Source organism: Lissotriton helveticus, chromosome 8, assembly GCF_964261635.1.
Source record: "Lissotriton helveticus chromosome 8, aLisHel1.1, whole genome shotgun sequence".
Lineage (NCBI taxonomy): Eukaryota > Metazoa > Chordata > Amphibia > Caudata > Salamandridae > Lissotriton > Lissotriton helveticus.
Window position 1 is genome coordinate 1,578,290,141 of NC_136069.1, and position 21,078 is coordinate 1,578,311,218.

The 21,078-nt window shown below is 47.2% G+C and overlaps 1 protein-coding gene across 1 annotated transcript in view; it reads left to right on the plus strand.

The window, feature by feature from the left end:
• Positions 1 to 10,153: 10,153 nt before the first annotated feature.
• Positions 10,154 to 21,078, plus strand: part of SLCO2B1 (solute carrier organic anion transporter family member 2B1) — a 498,318-nt gene continuing 487,393 nt past the window's right edge. Inside the window, exon 1 of the mRNA XM_078658583.1 lies at positions 10,154 to 10,272. The gene's annotated coding sequence lies outside the window, so the exon portion shown is untranslated. The remainder of the gene's footprint in view (positions 10,273 to 21,078) is intronic.

Sequence of the window (21,078 nt, forward strand, 5' to 3'; positions counted from 1 at the left end):
CAACCCACTTGTAACTTTCAGAAAAACAAAGTCTATTAAAGACCTACTGGTACATAGCCATCTAGAGACTCCCGCTGCTAGGACGAATACTCTGGCTGAAATGAAAGGATTCTATCCTTGTGGCAAATGCAAGGCCTGCGCTTATAGCAAAAGGGTCTTGGGTTATGAAATCCCTGGGGTCACGAGGAAGAAAAACATTGGGTCCTTCATTACATGCCAAACACCCTATGTGGTGTATTGCCTAGTATGCCCTTGCAACCTTAAATATATATGGAGTACCATAAAAAGCGTGAAGTTAAGAATCCTTGAGCACATGAGGGCGATAGCTAATAAGGATTTGACATCTCCTGTTGCCAAACACTTTGCCATTAAACATCGGAGCAACAGAGATTTGCTACAATACTTCGGGGTGGACCAAGTTCCGGAAAATGAAAGGGGTGGGAACAGACTTTTGAAGCTGAGACGTCTGGAGTCTCGTTATATCATTGACCTACAGACTAAAATCCCAACAGGTCTGAATAGTGGTGAAGAACTAGCCATCCACCTGGGTAAATAAACTGCATCAGTCAACAGCCTGCTATCTCATTTTAATCTGGTGGAATCTGTCTTGACTTGGGGGGTGCCCCCGGGTATTGATAAGCGGTTTCTAGTAATAGGAGCCGCCCAAGCCGATCCACGGCAAGATAGTAATGGAATGTTTGATCGAGTGGGCGTTTTCATCCACATTTTTGTGACTAAATGAGTAAGCATGTACACTCAATAAGAGAACAAGGATGGTTGGAATTTTTATGAAATGTATAGTATATCTAAAATGTACCTGCTTTAGCTTAAAGTTTTTGTCACAATATTCACCAATAGCATTTAAAAGGTAAGCTGATCCACAGCTTCATAACAAAATGAATTATGTTGAGAAAAGTTATTTTCGCCCCATGATCAATGTAACTGTGTTACTTTGCACATTCCAATATGGCGCCCGTAGTTCTGAGCCGGGTAGTCCATTTTCAGTTTCCATCAGAAACATCGCGCTGCATATAATGTCTTCCTGTTAGCGTTTTTGTAATCACATTGACAAAGGGCTTCGCCCGAAACGCGTCTGCACCAGAACTAAATAAAGAAACTCTGAAACTCACCCCGCGAGTGCTGCTTTTCTACCTCTCTCTCGGCTGGGAGAGAGGCTGTTGGAGCATTGATATTACACGGCGCGCCGACCGTGCAGCGGCACCCACCGCCTGAGCCCCGTTTTTTGGCGCGATTGGAGCAACCATATATATATATACATATATATATATATATATATATATATTTATTTATTTTTCCAACCGCCAAATGAACAACAAAGCATGGTGCACACTTCCGATTATAATTAAATTATTATTTTATTCTGCTCCCATCGACAGACATGCAGTAAAATCTGACCCTAACTATAACACCCCTGTAACTTGTTTTATGGTTCCGGCACACCTTGAGCGGAGTCAGGTATTCCAAATATTGCAAGCTGGAGGGCTGCTTTCCCAGATGAAAATATAAGGAGCCACAAAACCCACTGGAGGGTAAAGAACAGAACCACGAATACCACAATGCCCCGCGTGACACACCAGCTTGCAATCAAACACAGTGGATTCTGCAATGTGTGACCTCTGGCCGTAGCGGAACGAGGGACCAGGAACGAGCAGCCGTGGACATTCAATAGTATTAAGTAAGCGTGCCTACCCCCACCTCCCTGTATCCAGCACGGACCTACTGTTAATCTTACTCCTCCACGCCACCCCCCCGGAGTGACCGCCACAGTGCATTCTGGGTTTTGCGGTTCTTCATTTCCACGAACTGCAAAGAGTGAGCCGACTGCTTTAGGAGGAGGAGACTCAAGTGCTGGAAGGTATTAAACGCAGTGAGAGAACCATAGAGGGGGAGGACAGACCACAGTGATTGGGCGCTGAGGAAGGCTCTTCGAGCCGAAATGCATTCGCCGCCGCTGCTTACCTTTGCATTAAACGAACTGTTTGTCCTGAATTCCCTCTGGCCTCTGAGTCCTTCTTCTTGAGGTACTTTTTCGTCTTGTTTCCTGCGCCTGCCCGACGACGCAGTACAGATGGCCCCGCTACACTCAAGTGTCCAGAAGCAAAGTTTGGCAAACTGCTGCTTGCAGCACTACTTTCATCGAGGTATCGATAGCCTCTGTGACCGCCAGAACACACATGGCACCATTGGGGAGACTTTGGTATTGAACCGACGTGGGAGCACAGTCCGCATTGACTGCCCCTGCTCAGTGGATTCTGCAATGTGTGACCTCTGGCCGTAGCGGAACGAGGGACCAGGAACGAGCAGCTGTGGACATTCAATGGTATTAAGGATGCGTGCCTACCCCCACCTCCCTGTATCCAGCACGGACCTACTGTTAATCTTACTCCTCCACGCCACCCCCCCGGAGTAACTGCCACAGTGCATTCTGGGTTTTGCGGTTCTTCATTTCCACGAACTGCAAAGAGTGAGCCGACTGCTTTAGGAGGAGGAGACTCAAGTGCTGGAAGGTATTAAACGCAGTGAGAGAACCATAGAGGGGGAGGACAGACCACAGTGATTGGGCGCTGAGGAAGGCTCTTCGAGCCGAAATGCATTCGCCGCCGCTGCTTACCTTTGCATTAAACGAACTGTTTGTCCTGAATTCCCTCTGGCCTCTGAGTCCTTCTTCTTGAGGTACTTTTTCGTCTTGTTTCCTGCGCCTGCCCGACGACGCAGTACAGATGGCCCCGCTACACTCAAGTGTCCAGAAGCAAAGTTTGGCAAACTGCTGCTTGCAGCACTACTTTCATCGAGGTATCGATAGCCTCTGTGACCGCCAGAACACACATGGCACCATTGGGGAGACTTTGGTATTGAACCGACGTGGGAGCACAGTCCGCATTGACTGCCCCTGCTCAGTGGATTCTGCAATGTGTGACCTCTGGCCGTAGCGGAACGAGGGACCAGGAACGAGCAGCCGTGGACATTCAATGGTATTAAGGATGCGTGCCTACCCCCACCTCCCTGTATCCAGCACGGACCTACTGTTAATCTTACTCCTCCACGCCACCCCCCCGGAGTGACCGCCACAGTGCATTCTGGGTTTTGCGGTTCTTCATTTCCACGAACTGCAAAGAGTGAGCCGACTGCTTTAGGAGGAGGAGACTCAAGTGCTGGAAGGTATTAAACGCAGTGAGAGAACCATAGAGGGGGAGGACAGACCACAGTGATTGGGCGCTGAGGAAGGCTCTTCGAGCCGAAATGCATTCGCCGCCGCTGCTTACCTTTGCATTAAACAAACTGTTTGTCCTGAATTCCCTCTGGCCTCTGAGTCCTTCTTCTTGAGGTACTTTTTCGTCATATATATATATATCTATATATATTTATTTATTTTTCCAACCGCCAAATGAACAACAAAGCATGGTGCACACTTCCGATTATAATTAAATTATTATTTTATTCTGCTCCCATCGACAGACATGCAGTAAAATCTGACCCTAACTATAACACCCCTGTAACTTGTTTTATGGTTCCGGCACACCTTGAGCGGAGTCAGGTATTCCAAATATTGCAAGCTGGAGGGCTGCTTTCCCAGATGAAAATATAAGGAGCCACAAAACCCACTGGAGGGTAAAGAACAGAACCACGAATACCACAATGCCCCGCGTGACACACCAGCTTGCAATCAAACACAGTAAGCCACGTGGGAGCGCTGCTGAATAACTGTGGTATCGTGGAAGTTTGTGGCGCCTCAAACTCACTCACACGCCTTGGAAGAAGGAGAATGTTTCTCCGAAACGCGTCGGCAGGAAGGAGGGAAGTAAATATTGGACTAATATGCCCGCTTGAGATGGTTGAATAAACGGACAGTAACCGACCTGGCTCAGGAGTGCGCACTCATTTTCGGGGACGAAAACTTGGTGATATATATATATATAAATATATATTTCAGTTGCAGTGCTCAATTACTTTGTCTAGGATAGTATGGTAAAGTACTGTGAAGCTGAAAATTACACTATTAAATTCTCTTGTGCTACCCGATTGTTTTTCTCTACTCACTTGCAGTGTGCGTGCACCTCTCTCCTCCTGTCTTCATTCATATGCCCTTGCTTTTTAAAATTGTCCTTGTTTTACCTACCCTGCTTCAGTTCACCGTATTTCTCTCTTACGCCTGGCCGCTCTCAGTATATTCATTTCTTTCCGCCACCCCTCCCCCATGCCTCCTCTTAGGAGTCCGTCTACTTTTGAGTCTGTCACTATTTGTGGTTAATATTTATGACATGAACTGTAAAGGCCGGGGACAAATTAAATAGCTCAACTGAAGGATATGTGCTAAAGACGTTGATGGTGTCACTCATTTTCTCACTAAGTGGTACTCCATGGAAGTCGATGGTATTAAAGTCGGGCAGCATGAGAGGCCCCCTTCAAGTTTAATACTTTGATGTCACTGATTCTGGCAGTGTGTGAGGCACCCGGGACAGAGAACCATATCAATAAGCAACCATTTAGATTTTGAGCACCTACAAGACAAGCTTCAAGGTAGGGCATTGGATCGCGGAACAGGACTCTGGGTTTGTAAAGGTGGGTTGTTTTAGCTTTTTGATACGCTGGTCATTTTTTAAATACCATTATTGTTTACAATCTATTTGTGTCTATATTTTTGTGGATGTCTGTACATTCTAGCACATAAATATTATAGCTATGCATGCATGTAGATATATGTATGGTTTGTTATCACTTTGTGGGTAAATCTTGGCGTGTCTATTCAGCATCTCATCCTTCGAAGGTTGATACAATTATAAGTAATGAGTAGATTAACAGTACACCACTGATTAGAGTTAACAGTACACAGTAACAGGGCCAGAATCTCTCACAAACAGGTGGAAACTTTTACGGATTAATGTATTATGTTTTATCAAGTTGTTTTAAGATGTTATGTTACATTACCTTGATTTATGTTACGGTACCAATCATGGGCAAAGGCGCGCATGTGCTGCATGGCTAAATACTTATAAGGTCTCAAAGGCAAGACCGGTTGCACTGCAAATGCTTGTTACACTTGTTAATATTGTCTGGGCATTGGGTGCATCTCATTAGTAAACACAAGAGGGGTACCAGGCTGTTCCTAAAGGAGTGCTAGTTGGTCGGAGACAGGTTTATGGATCCTGTAGGACAACGGGAGGTGCCTACAAATGGGCATCCATTTTGTTGGATATAATGGCCTGACACACCCTTGCGAGTGTCATGCTTCATCATCGGCAATGCTCCTCGTTGGGTCGGCGGTGCAATACCCAACGGGCAACACCTCAAAGAGGGGCTCTTTGGCGGAGATCTTTTTCCAACTGCCGTATGGGTGAAGTGCGGGTGTTGGGCCAGGGGGGGTGGAGACGTGAAGGTGGGTTATAATGGGCACAAGGGTACCAGGATCAATTTTATTCTGGAGGTCCCAATTTATTAACAACCAAATATAGGAATAAGTAAAAGAAAGGTGGCCAGTGAACCTTTGCTAAAGGCCTTCTACTGCACCGCAACACGGGTTGTTGCGTTTTAAGGAACTTTTGAACTGTTTGAGCTAGAAACAAGGTATTCTGTTAAAATCTGTAGATTATGCATCAGATGAATTTTGCGGCAAATGGGGCCAATGTATAATTGTGTGAACATAACCACGTCCGAATAAACACATAATTCCTGTAGCCCTGACTATAACGGCCCATCAACATTTGTGTTTTTTCAGTGATTGTATAGCTATTCTTATTCCCTGCCTCCATTGATTTCAACCAGTGTGTGTTGCAGTAGCAGTGGTTGGCCACGTGAGGTGCTTCGTTTACTTCAAAGCTTGGCTAGGGTACTTTAATAATGATTTCCAAGCCCAATACTTCCTAGGCTATACCCCCAAATGAATAGCTTGTGATGTTTCTGTCTTTATCCCCCCCCCCCCCTTCCTACTTCTTATCCGAATTGAATCACGGTAGTTTGTTCATTAGCATAATGCATAATTGTTTCCAGCTGTGCAGCTCTCGTATCGCTGGTAATCGAGCTGGGTCGCCAGAGCCTGGAAGTGTGCGATTTCAATTCCTTGCGGTGTCATTCGCAGACAAACAAGAGGCGCTTTAACTTTTCAGGCTCGACAGAAGAGATCCAGGAACGAACATAACCGCTGTCCTGTATTCCCAGCGAAATCCTGAAAACGTGGCCAGTACTTACTGGGACAGGAGAGGGAGGGGGAAGCGTTTCCCGGTTTTACCCCTGCATTGCTGGATTCTGTCATGTTTGTTTTGGGAGTCAGGGCCGGTCCTAGGACTTTTGGGGCCCTGGGCGAAAGGGAAGATGTGAGGCCCCTCTAATTTGGGACATTCAGTGCCGGCGTTAGTGCTGGTGGCCGTCGGTGCGACAATTTTCGTTGGTCGCCTCGCCAATGAGCTCCTTCGCTATGAATTCCCTCACTACCACCCTGTAACAGTGCTCCTCAAGTTATGCTATGTAGATTTATTCTATGCAGATTTATAAAGTAGTTAGCCGCCTGAGGGCTTCCCAGTGCGGCGTGAGTCGATCGCCGTGTATACTAGCGTGATTCTGAGGCGGTACATGTCTAGAGCAAGTGGGGCAAAGCCATGTTTTAAGCATTTTCTTAATCTGGTCTTGTTCATTTAGTTTCTGAGATCAGTGGGCATAGCATTCCAGAGCTTAGCGGTCAAATGCGAGAAGGATACACAGACCCCAATCTGATCTTTGGACCTGTAGCAATCAAGCATTGGAGGATGTTAAGGTACTGCTAGGATTGTAAGGTACCAGGAGGGTCCATTGTAGTTGATTCCCCTATGCACCAAGTAAAGTGTCTTAAATTCTACACTTTCCTTCACTTGAAGCCAGTGCAATTTTTGCTGAGGTATGTTTGCGAAGCTTGAGGATAGTCCTTGCTGCCACACTTTGGGCTAACTGGAGTCTCTTGGTGATATATTTGGGTGAGCCCATATACAGGGAATTTCCATAGTCCAAGCAGGAAAAGAATCAGCACTTGGGCCACTATTCTCCTTGATTGTGTAGGTAGGAGGTCTAGGATTTTCCGTAGGATTCTGATAAAGCCAAAGCAAGATGCTGTAAACGTTTTTACTTAGGCCTCCATAGATAGAGAGCTATCCAACCACATACCTAAGATCGTAATGGGGAGGGGGAGAGATTGGTAGTGCCCCCAGACACTTTGGCCATCCGAGGGTTGTTTGCGGTGTTGTCTTGTTTCTTAAAATCATCAGCTTGGCTTTGTTTCCCTTCAATTTAAGTGAGCAGTTAGCCATCCATTATGCAACTTTCTCTAAAAAAGGGACTAGTTGTTGCAAACCTTTTCCCAGGTAAAGGGAGACTGCCAGTTGGGTGTTGTCGGCAAAGGAGACCATCAACTCCTAAAATTCCTTGACGATGTCTGCCAATGGACTTAAATAAATGTTGAAAGGTGTAGGCCTCTATGCAAAGCCCCACAGAACCCCACACTACTCATTCAACAAAGCCCAGCATTACATTCCACTGTTTAGTTGGAAGGCTCAAGGAACAGCAGCTTGGCGTCAAAAGATTACTATCATTTTCATTATTTAGAGATTTTTCTTCACAGCCTAGCGCATGAGCATATATTCCACAGTCAGATATTAAAAATCGATGACTTCATGTCAGGAAACTGCCCTGCGATCAATACTTAGAAGCGGGTGTTACAATCCCCTCTAATGACGACAACTGCGTTTGCTAACCTGATATTAAAGGTAATTTAAACAGCTCTGCCCGGTAGTGATATGTGGCAGCCCAGTTATTTTTGGCACATGCCACCCCTCTGTTCTGGCCCGGAGGTCATATACTTGAGACCTGGCAACTGAAATGGTGCCACTGCATGATGTGCTGTTCCAGTCCAGGTTTTTTCTTTGATTTCTGGGGCTTGTTGTCTTGCTTTATAATGGCATGAACAAAACTACAAGCACCAGAAATCAAAATAATAACTTGGGCTGTAGTAGCACATCTTGCATGGACCAGGGAAATTTAGCAGGTGGCCCCTTAGTGACATACAACCAACCTCCAAGCCAGCCTGTTCTCGCCCGACACCATTATATGTGTATTAGAAAAAAAATACATCCTATAGCCTTTCCTTTTACATCAGCAAGATTGTCACATAGATCAATTTGTAAAGTCCTCTCACTTTGCACTCAAAGAAAAGAAAACAATCTCTATGTTAAAAGAATAGGCAGCAATTTGTCAGAACACATCCCCTGATATTTGATGTCTGTCTCTGAAATTTACAGGCATCTTTATTGCTCATTCACCTTCCAAACTCCAGCATTTTAAAGTTAGGGGTCCTGCAGCTGCCCCCTCCCCCCGCACTCCTACTTCCAGCACCTATAGCCTTCTTTGTCTCCTATACGGCATGTATCTGATTTCTCTACACTTTTCCTTACCTCCTCCTGGTCTAAGCACACTGTTTCCCCATAGTCGGAGTGTGTTGCTGCTATTTACTTCTCTCAAGTATCCCCTTTGCTTTCCTCTCTCAGCCTCCCTCCAGCATCTTGTCTCTTAATCACCTTTCTCGTCCTAACACAAACTGTCTCACGTTTGAAGTCTTCCCATTTCCCCTATATTGCTATATGTTATCTTCACACTTTCGCTCCGCACGCTCCCATCCACTTATCTCCTAAAGGGCAGGGTACACCACAGACCCAGATGTTAACACACACAACAAATGTGACAATATAAAAGCAATAATTCAAAAGCATCTTTATTGCTCCTTTACCTTTGGAACAACAGCAGGGTTATTTACGGGGTGCTATAGCACCCCACTCACCCCTATTTCCAGCGCATGTGAACATTCTCTGGACTGCCCACACAGCAAATGCACCCACAAATGTAAAACTCTGCTATGTTACATGGACTGTGGCAGTAAAGTCAGGCATGACTCAGTTCCAGAACGTGAGGATATTTGCAGTTTTATATTATGTGAACTCAGCTCTAAGGCATTAGAGAGCTTTACATGATCGCCAGTTACGTTACAAAAGGATATTTTCATTTTTTAGGGGCGTGTGGAAATAGTGATATGCCCAGAATCACAGGATGTTCAGCAGACGCTGGGACTCTAACCAAGTTCTTCAGTTCTATTAGGCTGCTCAATGCGCACAAAGCCCAGAAGAAAGCGTTTGTCCCATGGGCTTCAGAGCCATACTTTAGTGCTACAAAGTTCAGGAGAAGGGCGTGGGGGGGGGGGGGGGTTTGGGGCCCTACCCTGGGTGTCACAGTTCTGAATAATGACTGTATGTCCCAGGGCAGGAGCACCCAAACTCGGGCCTTGAGGTCTGATCCATTGCTGCAGGGCACAAGGGGCCTCTCCTACCCTGGGCCTCTTTGCGCTGGATAAGGGATGTGAGGCCGAGAGAAAGGGGCCCCACACTTGGGCCCTGATGCAGTGCATGCAAGCCCAGGGAAGTGGGGGCCACCTCCCCTGGGCTTAGAAGAGGTGTGTTGCTTTGACAATAAACTTTACCCAGCCATGGCTACTCCCTCTTCTACTGTGCCGCCTCTCACCACCTATTACAGTTCAGCCGATCCTGAAAACAAAAGGGCCATTTGTTGCTTGGAAACGCAAATGGCACCTTTTCAACAGAGCACAGCCCCACCCTTGACCTGCTCGCACACAATAGTCTTCCCTGCTGTTCCAAGACCCCTGGCCATTCTTTCCATCCCTCCATGCCCGTAATCCCAGGACTGACACCACGCCTTTAGAACTGCTGAGGTTTAGCACCTCATTAGCAAAATGTAAAATTGCAGTGATCGGAGGGGAGGGGGGCCTGACTTTAATGAAGCCTTTCACGTGGAAGCGAGGCCCCATGTTTTTGAGCTGAGCGCGAGGCCCTGGGCGGCTGCCCATACTGCCCATGCCTAGCGCCGGCCCTGTTGGGAGTAGTACCTCCTGGACCGTATAAGACATGCTTCGAAGCGCGAGCCTCTTGCCAGTGCAGTGTAAAGGTCGCGGCACAGCGCCTCGGTGGAGAAAGGAGTAATTTAACTTTAGAAGGCAGCGAGGTAGAGGTAAAGCTTGTCTTGCAGCTTCACGAAAGGCTGCGTCCGAGGCACGCCGTCCGAGTTGTCTCTGAGCCATCTGGCTTGCGTTGACGCTCAGACTCCTCCCCCTCTACCCCCAGCTGAACGCGCGTCCTTTCACTTTGAAAGAGGCGTCTGTCTGTACTACTCTGTTTAGAGTGAGCACGCAGTACAGACGCCGACTATCCGCCGTGGAGCCTGGCCGCTGTGAGTACCTTCCTTACTACAAGTAGCCCGCTGCACCCAGCGTGTACCTCGTGTCTGGTGATATGCACACTTTCTCTGTGTTTGTTTTACGCTTAGCTCTTGCAACCAATTGTTGTGAACTCGGAGCCTTCTTTTCAGAGCCGAACCTCAAAGACTATCGGTTTACTTTGCGATTTTTCCTGTGTAGTTCTTGTTGTCCCTGCTCGCTTCTTGTGTCTTCGGAAAGGATAGAGCCTGCCTGTAGCTGCCGACGTTTCATAAACCTGTGTATTATACATCATTGCGTGAAAGCCTGGCCTTGCAGCCCTGCTTGTTTAATAGAAACGCTGAAAACCAGGTCCACCATTTTCATTGAATAGGTTTCTGAATATGTCTAGTAAGATTTACCACACGTTTCCAACCGCTCATGAAGTGTGGTTGTGAAGCAACATTTACCTTACTATTTCTAGTAAACCATGAACTATTAGCCTATAACTTCATCAAAGTGTCTGGTCATATAGGCATCTGTTCAGACTCAATGTATGTATCTCTCTACAGATCTGTCCATCCATTCAGTTGCCTGTCTATCCCTATTTGTCCATGCGTTCGTCTGTCCCTCTTTAGTGTGTATGTTATTTCCATGGTGCTGGCCTAGCCTAAAGGCAGAGAAGCCCTGCACAGGGTCAAACACAAGCGTGAAGTGCTAGCTGGTTTGTGGACAGCTAATTCGCGAATTCCGCCGCGGTGCGGGGGGACTAGGGGGTGAGCGTGGCGCTTCGGCGCTCATGAAGGCTCCACGCTGTCATGAGTCACAGGCGGCGTGTGCTCATGACGGCATGGTTCCGTGATGGCCATGCCTGCTCATTAATTCACCCGCACAGGCGGGGAATGAACGTCGCGTGGGCGGAGCGGCATGACAGCTCCACACCGGCATGAGCACACGCCGCCCGTGGCTCATGACTGAAATACAGTAGTAATACGGGTTCAGTGCGCCCCTCGGGCCTCTAGGCACCAATGGAAGTTACGCCGCTGGGGGCAGTCCTGGTGGGTGCCGATATGTTGTTCTATATCCAGGGCACAATGATGGAAAAAGCCTGCTGCCTTGTTTTTCCTTTTAACACTTCTTAATCTGATGGTGTCCTAGCTGCGGGTGTGCACTGCCCTACACACATACCATGTAGCTATACATCCATCAAGCCTTAACTGAATAGTGGACATCATATGCCAGGCTAACATCTCACAATCCTTATGCTCCTATACCTCTCCATCATTTGCAAAGGATTCTACATCAATGGATGCTCGTGTTGTCTTGATGTGCTGTGGCACAGATTTGCATGATTCTGCCCTCAAACAAATGATGTGTGCACAGAAGTATTCCCCTGAGCTGTGAATTATCGGTCCTTGGGAGTCAATTGTATATACATGGCGTTTGCGTGATGCTGGAGTGGAATATCCAGAAATTGTGAATATCTCGAATACATGTAGAGGTTGACGTGGACGGGAACTAGGTGAAACAGCTATCCACAACCCTTGCATCACTTCCCTTAGTCTCTGAATGTGTATGCCAGTGTGGTTTATGGCACATGAGTGAGAGATGCTAGTTGGTAGTTATCACACCTGATGAGGGCACAGGAAGACCCGTAAGAGCTCTGATCACTTAAAGAACAAGCATTGCTAATCTAAATCTTTTTTACTGTTGTATAATGATACTGGATATGTACAACGCCAGTGATAGCAGCAGCAGTGCACAATCACACACACCTGGATTCACATCTAAAGCACCACAAACTTTGCTCATAGACACAGGAAAACTTCATCACAGGCGGCAGCATTGCAAACTCCTGCATGTATGCGATTTTCAGGGTGTCATTGCAGCAAAACAACATTGTGCTTCTAGTTGAACACCTTGCAGGACATTGGTGCCTTGGTCTACTTGGAGTAGGTTTTGGTTGCCATTTCCAAGTTTCACACCTTTACCATGCAGTTTCTACCGGTTGACATGCTGGGCTGCCACCGTCTTCCATAAGGGCATTGACCATGAGGCTAGTTTCCCTGATTGTGCTTCCTCAAAACTCTGTCATATCTATTTACTGACCCATTTCCGTTCTGCATCCAGTACCAAGGCAGCATTGAGCTGATTACGCTCCCCAAGAGTCCTTTTGTAATTTTCCACAAACCTGCCTGACTCAATTCTCAAATCTTTATTTCGATACAACCGGATCATAAAAGGTACATTGAAAAACATAATCATCCGAGGCATATTCATAGGGATACAACTCTTACTAATATAATTTTACAATATTAATTAAGGAGAGTTGGCAATAATGAAAATAGTAAAAAGGCACATATCAAAACTAAAATAGATCAATTTACAATGAATTTACAATTATTTCGGCAGTTAACATCCCCAAACCGTAGTTTCAGTCCCGCATCCCACAATATTCCCTAGTTCTTCATTGGGTCTATATTAGGTATCTAAAACTTCTCGCCTGCCTTTGTCCTAATAAAATTCACTGCTAAGTAAAATCTACTTACAGCGAAGACAAATACTTGGCTGGTGTCTGTTTTTAGTAACCTTTCCGCCACAAGATATGATCTTACACCAACATTTCTACACAATGGTTTTATCCATTTTTTCCTTGTCATCCCATAGGCTGGGCAAAAGAAAAGAACATGAGTAATGTCATCCCTTGTACCCCAGAGCACAGAGTACATGAATCATTATTATCCTTTGTCCATATTGCCACACATGATTTTAGCATTAATATACCATATCTGTACTTCAGGTATAATGATTTGGCAAGAGGGGGAATTATCTCATTTAGAAAAGGTTCAAAACTTGGGCTAGCTTTATACAACAGAAATTCACTAGCCAGTGATCCATTTACTCTTTCATTTGGTCTATTTTGCTCCATATAAGCCCAAAAAGTTGTTTTTAAAACCCTTCTTTGAGCTTGTGGTCATTACAAGTGGAGTATTCCAAAAATGTACCAGACCAATCGTTGTCAACCATGTCCTGATATAGCGGAACCATGTGATACGGCTATAGGTGTCAAGATTCTTTATCTCAATTAGGGCTGCCCTATAATCCATTAGTTCAGGTGTTGTCAAAATCCTAACCCAAAACATTAAAGGTCTATTAATTACATGGTAGTCTGTTCGCTTCACATTGAGGTTCAGCATTAATGGCATTAATGGGGTACGAGTTGGTAATTTAAGCAATGCTCTAAAAAATTTATTTTCATTCAGCTCGAACTCCCTTTTGCACGCTGGTCCCCACAACTCCGTGCCATAAATAGCCGCAGATTGCGCTTTAAACTTAAAGACCTCAAGCGCAGGAGAAACTGCTTTATTATGACTATTACCATGGTTTTTTAAAATAGGTAATGAGTTTTGCGTGAGCAAAAGCTTGCTCTTTTCAATCTGGGTTTTCCAGGACATTTTTGAATCAATTGAAACACCCAAATACGTAAAATTATGGACATATTCTATTCTCTGCCCATTTAAGACCATATTACCATTAAAAGACCTATGCGGATTTATCGCCATATACTTGGTTTTGCTGGTATTGATCTCTAGACCTCTTTGACTGCAGTATATTTGGAAATGATTGACTCACTTCCAGGGTCTGAGGGAGAGTCTTGCCCGATTATTGGGTCTCACTTGCAAACTCTTAGTTGGTGACTTCCCTTTTTTTTACTTGAGAGCATCTGAAGTGCAACATCACCTCTATGCATTGCTGACACAGGCCCGAGCTCTGCCCAGGGAAGTAGCTTGGAGTTTAAAGGGGCAGATTATGCCAAGGGTATCCAGGGAATGGAACCTTGTGGTCATCATTCATGGTTGTGTATTCTCAGTCTGCAGGTCTCCTGTGTGTTGACTTTTCCGTGGTCTTTCCTTCCCAGGCGTTCCCATGCCTGGCATCTGTTCCATTACTGGCTTTAATTTTGCAGCGACTTCACGTGTAAGTAGCTGGTGACCGACAGCTTGTGGGATGCTGAGTAGTCCAGGCTCCTGCTGAAGGTGCCTGTGCCGGTCATTATGGATGCCAGCAGATTACGGTGGGGTGCAACTCTAGGATGACTTCTTTTGTACTGGTCTCATTTAGAAGGTTGCATGTAGCTGTCGGCAGTATTCTGGACTCTTTGCTGGCTTGCATCTCTTTCAGGACCAGGAGGTCCTCCTTCACACAATAAATCAGAGGTCCATGTGAACAGAAAGCAGGGGAGAGATTTGAAGACCCCAACTGCTCTTGTGTTTCATATTGGTTGTTGGGTGGAGCAGCATCTTAAAGCCTTGTTGAAGTTTACATTTGAAAAGCTGACTCATGAAAGTGAATTTTCTCAGCAGGGTATTTAGACTGTGACACAATGATCTGCTGTTTCTGATGGCCTTTGCAGATGTGGCAGCTGGTTTGGATCCCTCTAATGGACCTAGTTGTATGCACAAGCAGTGCACTTCTTCGGAGTTTCCTTTCTAGGTACCTGGAGATCTGGTGACCAGCAGTGGAAGCCTGATCCAAACCTTTCATGATTGCCAAGCTGTTGGTTCAGCTTCAATCATGGATTTCACCCTGATGTTTCCTTTGCGGTCTCACATAGTGTGGCTTCCCATACGGCAGCAAAATACAATAGGCTCTCAGTGGCTTTGAACAATAGACCCCTACCCTCTGAGTAGCACTTTTTTCATAGGTCTCTTTCCCAAGACTTTGACTGCCTTCTTGGAGGTTGAAATGATAAGCTGCAAATATTCGGTCTCGACTAAACCTTTGGGGCTGTTACGTCCGAGCCTTGAAAAGGGTCCTACAGTCTTATGTGCACCACTGAGTATATTTTTTCCTCTTTATGTCATGAGCACTGCTGTAGATGCTAGCCATAGTGGGTTTTATAATTCTTACAGGATGGTTTCAAAATGGTTCTGGCTTTTTCCATGGTTTGTGCTCATTGGGAAGCGGGTAAGGCTAACAGTACCACTTGGTGTGAACTGTCAGACAGATAATTTGGGTAGCTACATCATGAAAGGAATTTTCCTTTCCTCACCCTCTCGTTGATTCTGTCGCTGCTTCTTTGGATTTGCCTGTCCTTGTCAGGGAATTGCAGGAGCCTTCCTTAGGGCTTCTGTCTTACCCGTTTTGACCCATAAGATACTCTTCCTTGTGGCTATCACTTCCTTGAGGATATTGGGACCTATACTTTCCAGGTTCCCTTTCTTTCCAGATTGATTGAAGTTGTAACTGGGTCAGGAGTTTTGACGCGGGGTGTTCCTCCTTTTATTGGGACCAGGAAGTTATACTTTCTTCCTTTGACACAGGTTCAGCAGTTGGAGGAGACAACATACCAGCGATCTTCTGCCTACCTGCTCTGCAGTAAACTCTTTTTGTCACTTCTCGCACTGTACGCCTGAGTTGTAAAACTTCTGCTTCCTTTCTGAGCTGCTGGGTGAAATGATTGGTCTCCAGCATATATGACTTAAAAGGTTCTCTATTTTCACTATTTTCCCTTCTTTGCAAAGTCTCAGCCAAATTGGGTAAATAGATGATTTTTTGGGTTGATGTGGTGGGTCTCCATTCAGTATATCTGCATCAGTGCTACGTGGGGTGCTCCCATGACATGAGTCTTCTATTATAGGCAGGATATTGGCAGGATATAAGGTCATTGGTCTTTTGGATCAGTGTTCGCTCCCATAACACTATGGTTGTCCTTCTTTTTTTTTTTTTTTTTTTTTTTTTTTTAAGTAGATCTGTTAATAAACTTTGCTGCATAAGTTTGCCTGCTTTCTTAGGGCTCTGGCCATGGGTTTACAGTCCCAGTATGTCCTCATTTAAGTAAGGATTAAGATGGTGACATAATGTGGGGATCACTTGCTGGAAGCCTTCCTTACTCCAGTTACTCGTTAGCGTTCTAATACTTATGTCCCATCCTCTCATGCCATGGTGATGATAATGGGGTAGTGTACTTGTGTGCTTCCTCACTATCATTGCTCCCCAGTTTGGAGGTGGTGGAAGGGAGCAACGCAGAAGAGGAGAAGGGGTGTCTAGCTTTTAAGGTATGGCACATAATGCCTGGGGGTGATGGGCCCAATCTTTTAAGCAACTATGGGGATGAGAAACGGTAATGAGAATACCGAATATTACTGAAAAGTAATCCGCATATTTCCAAAGCTACCTGTATAAGAGTGATGACTTGGCTAAGTCGTTGAATGTCTATCAAGGAGTAAAAAACGTCCTTTCGTAGCACACCCTATTCTACTTGTTGCAGGATGGGAAATCTTTGGAAAGAGGTTGTATAAATTGTAGCATCACTCCAGCCTATTACCTCATGTCTGCGTAATTGTGAAGCACATTAGAAAGCGGACTGGGAATACAAAATGTCCCTCTGGGCGCCACAGGGTAAATGAGATTGATTAAAGTTTAATTTTAAGAATTCATTTATACTTCAGGAATTCCATTTTGTATGTGCCGCTTGAAAAAATTTCAACCATCGTCCTATTCATGCAGTGTTTTTACCTATTTTTAGGTCGAGCTGACGTTAGCATTCATGCGAAGCATGAATGCTGTCAGCTCGACAACTAATGTGATCCGTTTTTAGGAGAGTGGACACCAAAGTGTTACGAGCGTGTTCAGTGCCGGATTTCACCTCGGGAGCGCGCAGCATTGTCTGCAGTGGCAGTGTCAGTTTCGCTTTTGTATTACTTTCGTTTTTTCCGAGGCTGGCTGAGGGTAGCTTGAAATGAACAGGCTTGCTTTGAACATCATGAGTAATTATTTCTAGCCGTCTTGTAATGAACATGCACGCTGGTATTCTTTTTAAAACACTTCTTTGTAAAGGCACATTTTTAATTATCGGAAGCATCACAGTGAATAAATGGGTCAAGCTGCTGGTTTATTTATTTATTATTTTGGCGTCATATTTACTTTTACATTTAAATGAGTGGCCCCCACCCCTCTGCATGCACGCACGCACACACAGGCGCACACACACACACACACATACACACTGCCGCCCTGCACCCCCTGCATACACACAGACACGCAAGCACGGAGCCCCACTCACCCGGACTTCTACTCGTCCCGCTCCGGGCTGCTCCCTCCGGCGTCAACGGGCACAGGGACACTGGCACTCCGCTCCTTGGCTTCCCGGGCGGACGCCGGCTGCATGCAGGGCTCTCCTCTCTCTGCTCCGGAGCCTTGCGCCAGCCATTGCAGCCTGCCTCCTGGGAAGCTCCGGTCGCGGTCGACTTCCTGCTTCTGGTCAGGCCCCGCCTCTGTCTCGAGGAGGGCTGCCTGACTTCCGCCCAGCCCGGCCTGCTTTCGCTGGAACAGCCGCTGGACGATCAGAGCCATCAGACGAGCACAAGAGGTTTACGGTAAATGTCTTTTTAATTTTTTTTTTTATAAACACTATTACTAGCCTATGCACTGATTCTCTTATCCCATACCCGCATATGCTATCTCTCATCACGCATCTCACTATATGAGTGACATTTTGATAACGTATGAAACTTTTTGAGAGGCACTTCACTGCGAGTAGAAGGCGGCAGTTATGTCGTTGTAATAAAATGAATATAAGAAATAGATTCCTTTGTGCGTTACAGTAGGCACTTAGCTTTGTTCCCATTCAAGCATGGGTTTCCCCGGTCCAACATACAAGTGGCGATGACTAAAAATACAGGACTGCCTGAACAAATAAACTTTCAAACAACACAATGATTTTGGACTTTAAGCAAAAAAAACCTGATAGATTAGTTTTGTATAGCCCACTGTTAAACAGCGCCTTCACTGAGTGAATTTAATTGTCCTGGTGGCAGACACTCACGAAAGCTACACAAATGAAGCCTTTTTTCCTACATATTGCCCCTTTGTTTCTCTCTTCTCTGCTTTATATCAACCGCCTCAATACAATTTCTTTTCCCCTCTGCCTTTCTCTTCAACTCTTCTCTCATCTCCCTGCTCTCGCTCTCCCTCCCTACTTACACCCTCCCCTCTATCCACACCCTGTGATGTCGGCTTACAGGCCCTCTTGCCGCACATGGAATCTACCCGTCTCTCACTGAGAGTGACTATTTTAAGTGAAAGTCGATGACATTATGTAAGCCACTGGTTTTTAAATGCCGCAAACTTTTATCCCCCTCCTGTGATGTGAACCTTCTTTCGGGACGTGGTCGCCTATCGCCACCTGCAGGCCAAAACTGCAGGCCTCACACCCTCACTCACCCTCACTCACCCTCACACCTCCTCACCCTCACACCTCCTCACCCTCACACCTCCTCACCCTCACACCTCCTCACCCTCACACCGCCTCACCCTACCCTCACTCATCCTCACTCATCCTCACTCACACACCCTCACACACCCTCACACACCTTCAGACACCTTCAGACCGTCACACCCCCTCACCCCCCTCACCCTTATCCTCACACACCCTCACTCACCCTCACCCCCTCACTCGCCTTCGCCCCTCACCCACCCTCACTCACACCCTCACCCACCTTCATACCCTCACACACCCTCATCCTCACTCACCCTCACACCTCCTTACCATCACACACCCTCACATCCTCACCCACCAACACACCCTCACCAACACACCCTTACCCTCACTCACACCCTAACACCCCCTCACCCCCTCACCCCCTCATCCCCTCATCCCCTCATCCTCATTCACCCTCACACCTCCTCACCATCACACCCCCTCACCCACCCTCACACACCCTCATTCACCCTCACACACCCTCACTCACTTTGACACCCCCCACCCTCACACCCTCACCCCCTCATCCTCACTCACCCTCACACCTCCTCACCATCGCATACCCTCACATCCTCGCACCCTCACCAACCCTCACACACCATCACTCACCTTCACACCCCCTCACCCCCTCATCCTCACACACCCCTCACCCTCACAACCCTCACACCCGCACTCACCCTCACCCCTCACTCACCTTCACACCCTCACACCCCCTCACCCTCACACACCCTCACCCCCTCACCCCCTCATCCTCATACACCATCCCTCACCCTCACACCCTCACTCACCCTTACACCCTCACTCACCCTTACACCCTCACACACCCTCACTCACCCTCACCCCCCCTCACTCTCCCTCACACCCTCAGCCTCACCCCCCCATCACTCACCCTCACACCCCATCACCCTCACACCCCCACTCACCTTCACACCCCCTCACCTTCACCCCTCACCCCCTCATCCTCCTACACCCGCACTCACCCTCACACACCCGCACTCACCCTCACACACCCGCACTCCCCCTCCCACCCTCACTCACCCTCCCACCCTCACTCACCCTCACACCCTCTCACCTTCACCCCTCACACACCCTCACTCACCCTCACTCACCCTCACCCTCACACCCTCCGCCTCACACACCATCACTCACCCTCATCACCCTCACACCCTCATTCACCCACCCTCACTCACATCACACCTCCTCACCTTCACACACCCTCACATCCTCACGCCCTCACTCACACCCTCACCCACCCTCTCACCCCTCACCCCCTCATCCTCACCCACCCTCACACCCCTCACCCACCCTCACACCCTCACTCACCTTCACACCCTCACACACACTCACCCTCACACCTCCTCACCATCACACCTTCACATCCTCACCCACCCTCGCACCCTCACCCACCCTCGCACCCTCACCCACCCTCACTCACCTTCACCCCCTCATCCTCACTCACCCTCAAACCCTCATCCTCACTCACCCTCACACCTCACACCTCCTCACCCCTCCTCACCCTCACACCTCCTCACCCCTCCTCACCCTCACACCTCCTCACCCTCACACCTCCTCACCCTCACACCTCCTCACCCTCACACCTCCTCACCCTCACACCTCCTCACCCTCACACCTCCTCACCCTCACACCTCCTCACCCTCACACCTCCTCACCCTCACACCTCCTCACCCTCACACCTCCTCACCCTCACACCTCCTCACCATCACACCTCCTCACCATCACACCTCCTCACCATCACACCTCCTCACCATCACACCTCCTCACCATCACACCTCCTCACCATCACACCTCCTCACCATCACACACCCTCACATCCTCACACCCTCACTCACACCATCACACCCCCACACACACTCACCTTCACACCCCCTCACACCCTCATCCTCACTCACCCTCACACCTCACCATCACACACCCTCACAGCCTCATCCTCACCCACCCTCACACCTCACCATCACACACCCTCACTCACACCCTCACACACATACAACCACGCACACAACCACGCACACAACCACGCACACAACCACGCACACAACCACGCCCAACCACACACCCAACCACACACATACAACCACACACATACAACCACACACATACAACCACACACATACAACCGCACACATACAACCGCACACATACAACCGCACACACACAACCGCACACATCTATCTATCGCCCTGACCCTATCTATCGCCCTGACCCTATCTATCGCCCTGACCCTATCTATCGCCCTGACCCTATCTATCGCCCTCACTCAATCTATGGCACCACCACAGCATCACTCAGGGGCACCACAGCATCACTCAGGGGCACCACAGCATCACTCAGGGGCACCATAACATCACTAAACGCCACACCATCACTCAGCGCCACCACAGTATCAATCTGTGCAACCATTCAACAACAACTGGTTCAAATATGTTCTCTCAATGTTTCAAGCTTTATTACAAATGTCACAAAAAGTTGGTAATATTTCACTTCTGTTCTTGGATTTTCATCACAATAAAATACACTGAACATATTCTTCACAAAAGTTATTTACAAAAGTTTAAGATAT